This window comes from Bison bison, unplaced genomic scaffold (genome assembly GCF_000754665.1).
Source record: "Bison bison bison isolate TAMUID 2011002044 unplaced genomic scaffold, Bison_UMD1.0 scf7180017864050, whole genome shotgun sequence".
NCBI classification, from domain to species: Eukaryota; Metazoa; Chordata; class Mammalia; order Artiodactyla; family Bovidae; genus Bison; species Bison bison.
In genome coordinates, this window is record NW_011494622.1 from 5,206,343 (window position 1) to 5,214,888 (window position 8,546).

Below are 8,546 nucleotides of genomic sequence, written 5' to 3' on the forward strand. Positions count from 1 at the left end.
CCTCCCTAGAAAGATGGTCTTCTTCTCTTGCTGTGTGGGAACTTGCACGTGGCTCACCCTGGTTATGGACCCCAATTGCAATTCTATGCTGATCCCAAATTAGCTCATTTTTGCTGAAGAAATATCTGGCATTTGTTTCAGGTCAGCAATCCAAAAGAGTTACTGTTCAGGATCTCAAAGAGATATTAGCAGATTCATTACATCACAACAGTCAAAGGTACAAAAGTACAAACAACCCAATTATATGTTATTATAGTCTATTATTATCTAATATATGCACGCATCCATACTCAGTCACTTCAGTCCTGTCTGACTCTTTGCAACCTTATGGACTATAGCCTGTCGAGCCCCTCTGAACATGAGGTTCTCCAGGCAAGAATACTGGAATGGGTTGCCATGCCCTCCTCTAGGGGATCTTCCTGACCCAGGGATCGAACCCTCATCTCCTGTGTCTCCTGCATTGCAGGACAATTCTTTACCAGAGTGACCTGGGAAGCCCTAATCTAATGTGTGTGTGTGTGTGTGTGTGTGTAATTATTTTTTATAATATTTATAAGCCCCTTAAAGGCAGATTTATTAATATACAGCTTGGACAGTAATTAACACACTATGACATTTTGTCCATGCTATATGAGAAATTATCTTTAAAAAAAAAGGAGATATTGGAACTTCCCTGGTGGTCCAATGGTTAAGACTCCAAGCTTCCAATGCAGAGCCCTCAGATTCCATCCCTGGTTGGGGAACTAAGATCCCACATGCCATGTAATATTGCCAAATTAAAAACTAAATCAATAAAATATTCAAAACTGTGCTTGAACTCACCTTTCTGTGACGCCCGTCTTAATCTTCCGCTTTTCCTTGTGTGCTCATTGGCCACAGGGCTTTAAGTAACCAGGGAAAGCTTATGGCCAGTTACCATAACAACAAAGAAATGACCACTGGAGGAGTCCAAAGAGAGAGGGTCCTTGACTGTATTCCTGGAAAATTGATGAGTCAGTTCCCCAAAAGTGCTGTCGCTTTTGAAAACTGTTTAAATTTATCATATGAATTATCTCTGTGCTTTTTAAAACCAGTTTTCCTCACAGTGGCCTTTTCTTGCTGTACTTTAAAAGTCAGAACTATAAGCATCATGTCCTTTATAATCTACTGAACTTTAAACATTTAAAGTGTTATAAGTCAAAGGTAAGAATATTTTATGCCCGTCATGCTTTGTATACCACTCCAAAATGTGTGACACTGGCATAAGGGTCATTTTGAGCTGACAGCAATTGAGAAAAAGGACAACCAGGATGAGCAATCTGCATCCCTATCCCCACCACCACCATCTGCCTGAAAGCAGAACAGAAATCCCCATGTGAAGGCGAACCCCCACCACAAACCACCTCCCCCGCGAAAAAACCTCCCGAACCAGGAACCGGGAAGAGATAAGATGGCACCATGAAAAGGTCAACAGTAACAAACCTCACTAGCAGCCGATCTTCCATTACTCTCCCCATGTTTTTACTGTCCCACACTTGGCTGCCCCTAGAAACGCGAAGTCCTTTTCCCTTGTCTTCTAAATCTCAAGTCACTCCAGCCTGCAGCGGCTTGAAGCACCATTTTGATTCTTGACCAGAGATGGAATGAGGTCTCAGAGTGAGAGCGCTGACCCGGGGGCCAGTGACAAGGCCCCTGGCCCATCAGCTTTGTGGAAATGAATTCCCACAATGTAACAGAAAGCAGTGAAAAAAGTCAAGTGTTTATTAGGAGGAACAAGAGTCCCTGTGAGCAGGCACACGGGGCAGAGGCAGGGAGTCATGCCCTCGTGGTACTTTGAATCTCTTACATGGGGCATTTCTTCTGGGTTTCCTCTGACCAGTCACCTTGCTTGGCCTTGTTCTGAGTCTGTTTGGTTTAGCTCAGGGTCCTCCTATCTGGGCGTGCATCTCTTAGCCAAGATGGATTCCAGGGAAGAGGCCCGTGGGTAGGTTGGCATCAGCACACTCTTTTTGACCTCCACCGAGCCTTTCTGTACAAGTGTAGGCAGGAAGCTCCCCTTGACCTTGAGAATGAAGAATATGTTGTCTCTATCTCATCTGGGCAGGGCTCAGCCTCTCCTCTTATCCTCCTACTACCGTCTTCATCTTGGAGTGTCTGTCCACAGAGGACAAACTCTAGCTGAAAACCTCTGCTACGGGTGACTTTCCTCCTCTGGATCAGTATGTGCTTTGTAATCCCAGCCAGTGGTTCGATCTGTTCCTATGTCAACTGCCATATGCTCTGCTTCAAGTGGAGAGCTAGGCTTTTGTGAATTCTTTGTACATAAGTATTTGTTATCAATATTTTATCAGACACTTTCAATTTCTCTTGCTGATGCATTATCTTAGCTGGTGTTACAGAAAAATAGTACAAATATTATTTCCTTACGGGGAAGCTTCTTAACTTTACTCTTGTTAATCTTTCTTTTCTCAGTCTTTTATTTAGGGCCCAGTCAATGAACCTAAGTTGTAGAGAGAAAAATAATTTTCTTCCTCTTCTACAGTTGCAAACTTTTTTTAGAGAACTGTTAACTAGTTCTTTAGTTTCCTCTCTATTCCTCTTCTGGAGCGTCTTGGTTTGTGAAATGTTTTTCATGAAGATTCAGGGATTTTTCCTCCCCCTCTCACCCCCCAGCAATTACCTTGGTTCTGAAAATGTTTTAAGATTTCAATTTATCAGTCTTTTGCAAGACTGATAAGTGTCATGGAACAGAAGTTCACATGCTCAATGCACAATGAGGCCAAAGAATCTGAAAGGGCAGAGTTTGGAGCAGAAAGAGGTTTACTGAATGGCCAAGCAAGGAGAATGAGTGGCTTGTGTTCAAAAAATCTCAAACCCCTCAATGGTTTTCAGCGAAATGTTTTTATAGGCTTTGGGTGAGGGCTACAGGATGTGTGACTTTCTTCTCTTTGGTTGATTGCAAGATAAAAGAGATATTCCGGGACTCAGCTGGAAGTTACCATCCTCCACAGGGGTGGAGACCTTAGTTCTTTCAGAAGAACTCAAAGGTATTAGTCTGTGTGTCCTTTGATGAGGACCCTGGACCCTGCTTTAATTGCTGCACCATTGTTTCTTGATTGTTCCTCCTTTGTTTCCAAATTCCTTCACTTCCTTGATTCAGTTCAGTTCAGTTCAGTCTGTCTGACTCTTTGGGACCCCATGGACTGCAGCACGCCTGGCCTCCCTGTCCACCACCAACTCCTGGAGCTAGCTCAAACTCACGTCCATTGAGTCAGTGATGCCATCCAACCATCTCATCCCCTGTCGTCCCCTTCTCCCACCTTCAATCTTTCCCAGCATCAGGGTCTTTTCAGATGAGTCAACTCTTTGCATCAGGTGGCCAAAGTATTGGAGTTTCAGCTTCAGCATCAGTCCTTCCAATGAATATTTGGGACTCATTTCCTTTAGGATGGACTGGTTGGATATCCTTGCTATCCAAGGGACTCTCAAGAGCCTTTTCCCAACACCACAGTTCAAAAGCATCAATTCTTCAGCGCTCAGCTTTCTTCACAGTCCAACTCTCACATCCATACATGACTACTGGAAAAAACATAGCCTTGACCAAAGGGACTTTTGTTGGCAAAGTAATGTCTCTGCTTTTAAATATGCTATCTAGGTTGGTCATAGCTTTTCTTCCAAGGAGCAAGCGTCTTTTAATTTCATGGCTACAGTCACCATCTGCAGTGATTTTGGAGCCCAGAAAAATAAACTCTGTCACTGTTTCCACTGTCTCCCCATCTACTTCCTTGATTAGCAGGGGCTTGAGTTTGCCTTTTGGAACTCTGGGAAGTTCTAGGAGGCTGAAGAAACCTTTCCCTACAAACACAGAAAGGATTTATACCCAGGAGGACTCCATAGGTTCTTGCTCCCTTTCATTAGTCTTGCACACAGTTATTATGTGCTAAAACTGAGGCTTTATAACAAATCAAACTCTCAGGCACAGGGCTGCTGTGTACCTCCCAGTTCACTTTAAGCACAAACTTGGACGTGCAGGCCCTTGAAGTGGACAGAGACCTGCTGGTGAGACCTAAAGCCCTTGAGCCCGGCAGCCCCACCGCATAGTACGGATTTCCTGTGCTCCGCTGGAGGGCGATGCAGCTGCAGGCGCTGCTGCCTGAGCCCTGGGCTTCATCTGTGCTGAGATAAAGAGGATCCTCTCAGTGTAACTTGGTATCACATGTGATGAAAAACCAACATCTACTGAGAGCTTATGCTGTGGGATCATATCACATTCCAAGCATGTGTCCATTAATGTAACTCTCCAAGTCCCATTATTTCAGATAGAAACCATTATCACCCTGGGATTACAGATAAGGAAACTAAGGAATAGAGAGCCATGGGTATTGGCCAGTAAAAGAGACAGTGTGAACTAGGAAGTCTAGCCCCAAAGGCTTCCATACCGTACTGTCTCCACCCAGGTGCTAAGCTAAATGTTTGTCAAATCAACAAATGCCTTTCTTTGCCTGGAAGTTTAGTTGTTTCTTTTATAAAATCAGATTTGATAGTATTTTTCTTTATAGAATCTTGACCGTGGTGTCATACTGAGACAATATAAATCCCTAAACAGATTAATTCCTCAGGTTGTTTTAACTTTCAGGTTTCCAAAACATAATATCTCTACATAGCAACATGGTCATCACTTCCTAATACTTTCTCAGTGATGTAGCCAAGCATCATTATACACATTAGAAAACCAATTAATTAAACAACTTAAACAGGAGAAGTTTATCACATAAAACACAACTTTGACATTTCAAATAAAGTCTCTCCAAAATCAACACTGTCAAAATTAAAAAGGATGATTTGCTGCATTTACCCTCACTTCTCTACTCTGCTGAGCCAGGCCATCATGGCACATCACCCGGGGCTCATGTTTTAAGAATGACATGCTACTGGTAATTAACAGAAAAGCCGGGTAGCCTCTAACGTCTGTCTGAAAGACTGTTGACAGATGAACAATGGGTATAAAAGACCTAGCATCTTCTGTAGAATTGTTTATCATGTTTGCAATTATCCGTTGTTTTCAAAGGACCTTCAAACAAAAGGATCAATCATTTATCCATTGTGCCTTCTTCATGAAGCGGGCTGACCAGAAGGTTCTTACATCCACTGTTTAAACCACCATGGTATTTTTTTTTCTGTCCTTTTTATATATTCTGTCATCCTCCCTGTCGATTTTTTTAGACAATTATGATAATTATCTTAATTTGTAGCTAGCTTTTTAGAGCCAATACACCCACTGAGGAGAATAAAATGGCAACCCACTCCAGTATTCTTGCCTGGAGAATCCCGAGGACAGAGGAGCCTGGAGGGCTGCTATCCATAGAGTCGTACAGAGTCGGACACGACTGAAGAGACTTAGCATGCCTGCATGCAATGGAGAAGGAAATGGCAACCCTCACCAGTATTCTTGCCTGGAGAATCCCAGGGACAGAGGAGCCTGGTGGGCTGCTGTCTATGGGGTCGCAGAGTCAGACCCGACTGCAGCGACTTAGCACAGCAGCAGCACACCCACTGAAGACTTTCATAGAGGTACCAGAAAGATCCTATGATCATGAAGCATCCCAAATATTAATTACTACCCCAATAGTGTATTTGTTCCCTAGGGCTGTTATCAGAGAAGGCAATGGCACCCCACTCCAGTACTCTTGCCTGGAAAATCCCACGGACTGAGGAGCCTGGTAGGCTACAGTCCATGGGGTAGCGAAGAGTCGGACACAACGGAATGACTTCGCTTTCACTTTTCACTTTCATGCATTGGAGAAGGAAATGGCAACCCACTCCAGTGTTCTTACGTGAAGAATCCCAGGGACAGAGAAGCCTAGTGGGCTGCCGTCTATGGGGTCGCACAGAGTCGGACACGACTGAAGCGACTTAGCAGCAGCAGCAACAGGGCTGTTATAACAAAGTGTCACAAACTGGGTGATTTTTTTTTTAATTTTTAATATTTATCTATTTATTTTGGCTGTGTCAGGTCTTAGTTGCAGTGTGTGGGATCTTTTCATTGCAATGCATGGATTCTCTAGTTGTGGTGCATGGGCTCAGTAGTTGCATGGGCTCCAGAGCACGTGGGCTTCAGTAGTTGTGACACATGGGCTTAGTTGCTCTACGGCATGCAGTATCCTAACTCCCCAACCAAGGACTGAACCCACGTACCCTGGTGGCTCAGCTGGTAAAGAATTCGCCTGCAATGTGGGAGACCTGGGTTCAATCCCTGGGTTAGAAAGATCCCCTGGAGAAGGGAATGGCTCCCCACCCCAGTATTCTGGCCTGGAGAATTCCATGGATTGCATAGCCCATGAGGTTGCAAAGAGCAGGACACAACTGAGCGACTTTCACTTTCACCCTTCATTGCAAGGTGGACCACCAGGGAAGTCCTGCAAACTGGGTGATTTAAAACAATAGAAATGTTTCCTATCACAGTTCCAGAAACTAGAAGTCTGATAACAGATGCCAGTGGAGCCAAGCCCCCTCTGAAACCTGTAGGGAAGGATCTTCCTTGCCTCTTCCTAACTTCCAGGCGCTGGCCTTCAAAGCTTGACGCCCCTGGGCTTACAGCTGCCTCACACCAGCCTCTGCCTCTGTTATTACATGATGTTCTCCTTGTGTGTTTGTGTTCAGAGATCTCTCTTCTTAAGGGTATTGGATTAGAGCCCATGCTAATGACCTTGTTTTATGTTGATTTTATCGTAAAGATCCTATTAATATCTCCAGATAAGGTTACATACACACACAGAGTTAGGACTACATCATATCTTTGGGGGGAACACAGTTCAGCCCGTAACAGAGAGGATACCTGCAAACACACCTCAGAGACAAACTACCTTCAAGGCTGGGACTTGAAAGAGTAGGAACTTTTCTGTTGGCCTTATTGACAGTATCTTTGTATTTAAAGTGGTCTTCCCAGGTGGCTCAGAGGTAAAGAATCTGCCTGCCAATGCAGGAGACGCAAATTCGATCCCTGGGTGGGAAAGATCCTTTGAAAAGAAAACGGCAACCCACTGCAGTATTATTGCCTGGGAAATCCTATGGACAGAGGAGCCTGGCGGGCTACATCCATGAGATTGCAAAAGAGGTGGACACGACTTCACAGCTATACAACAATAATAGCATGTATGTAAAAAAAAGGCGTGTGCAATAATGGAAGTGGTTAGTAATGAAAGCATAGAAATAACTGAAGACAGGTGGATGAATTCCCTGCTGTTCATAGAGAAGGGTGATTTGCTCCCTTATATTACTGCCCTCTGTATATGAAATATATATCATATATATGACTCACTCCCCTTGCTTTGATTCTGTGCTCAACTTAATTTGACCTCAACAGGAATTCCTCTCTTAGAGAAAGAGCAGACAACACTGCAGCTGTTATTACTTAACACATCTGAGTTGGATTTACACATCAGTATTTTATGAGTTAAGTTACTGGGGCTCCATCCTAAGAGGTTGCTCAGCTATGAAGGTCTTGGGCCTGTAAAATCAGAAACCCAGAGAGGTGGCCGCAGACAAGTGCAGCTCCCAAGGAACTGGGTGAGTTCAATCAAGCTTCACTCAGCAATGACCCTTTGTGCTGACTCTCCCTTCAAGTTACATTACTTGTGTTCAGAATCAATCCGATGATTAAGGGCTTAAACCCTGAAAGCTCATACTCTAGAAATGATCTGAATACAGCTTCTTATTAACCTTCCCTCCTATCAGAGACTGGCCATGTTTCATTTTGGCCTTCGGCTAAGTCCCACATCTTTTGGAATCAGGGTTATGGTTCCCAGGTTTGTGTTCAAACTTCGTATCATTTTGCCCAGACTTCTGCAAATCTGGTGAAGTTCTAAGGGTGATAAATTGGAGAGTGTTCCTTTAAGGCGAGGTTCAAGGAGGAGACCCAGGTGTCTATTGTAGACGCAGCCGGAGGCTGCAGTCTGGGGCCCAATTAGCAGTGAGCTAATCCGGGTTTTTGTTTAGCTTAGCAACCGCCTGCGCCGTCCCGGGGGCCCGTCGGGGTCTCTTCGGGGGCCGGAGGCCCGGGTCTGAGTCCTCCGCCCGCGGTGGCACCGGCGGCTGCAGGAGTCGCCCCCCGTGGGCACCGGGACCCCTGCCCTTGGGGTCTCGCAGCAGCGCTAAGGCAAAGAAGGATCTGCTCACCGCAGAGGGTGGCCGAACCCGGCGTCGGGGAAGGTCCGGGCCGAGGAGTAGCGGGGCCGAGCGCCCGCAGGATTTCCTTCACTAGGAGAGAGCATCAGAGGCCCCCCCGGGGGTGCGCGACTAGAGGGGACTCCACGGGCCCCGCCGCGCCCCGCCCCGGCCCAGGGCCGCCTCATCCCGAGCCCTGCGGGCGGCGGTGGATGGAGCCCTGCAGCCCGGCTCCGCGTGGACTTGAGGTTCGGGCCACAGCCAGGACGGCGTTTCTAGGGCCAGGACATGAAGGTCGCGGTGTTGGACCTTGGGTCTCTCTTTGCCAAAATCTTCAAGACCTCGACGGCGCCCCCTGCGGCCCCCTCGCCGGTGTCCTCCTCCAGCCCCTCGCGAGGCGCTGC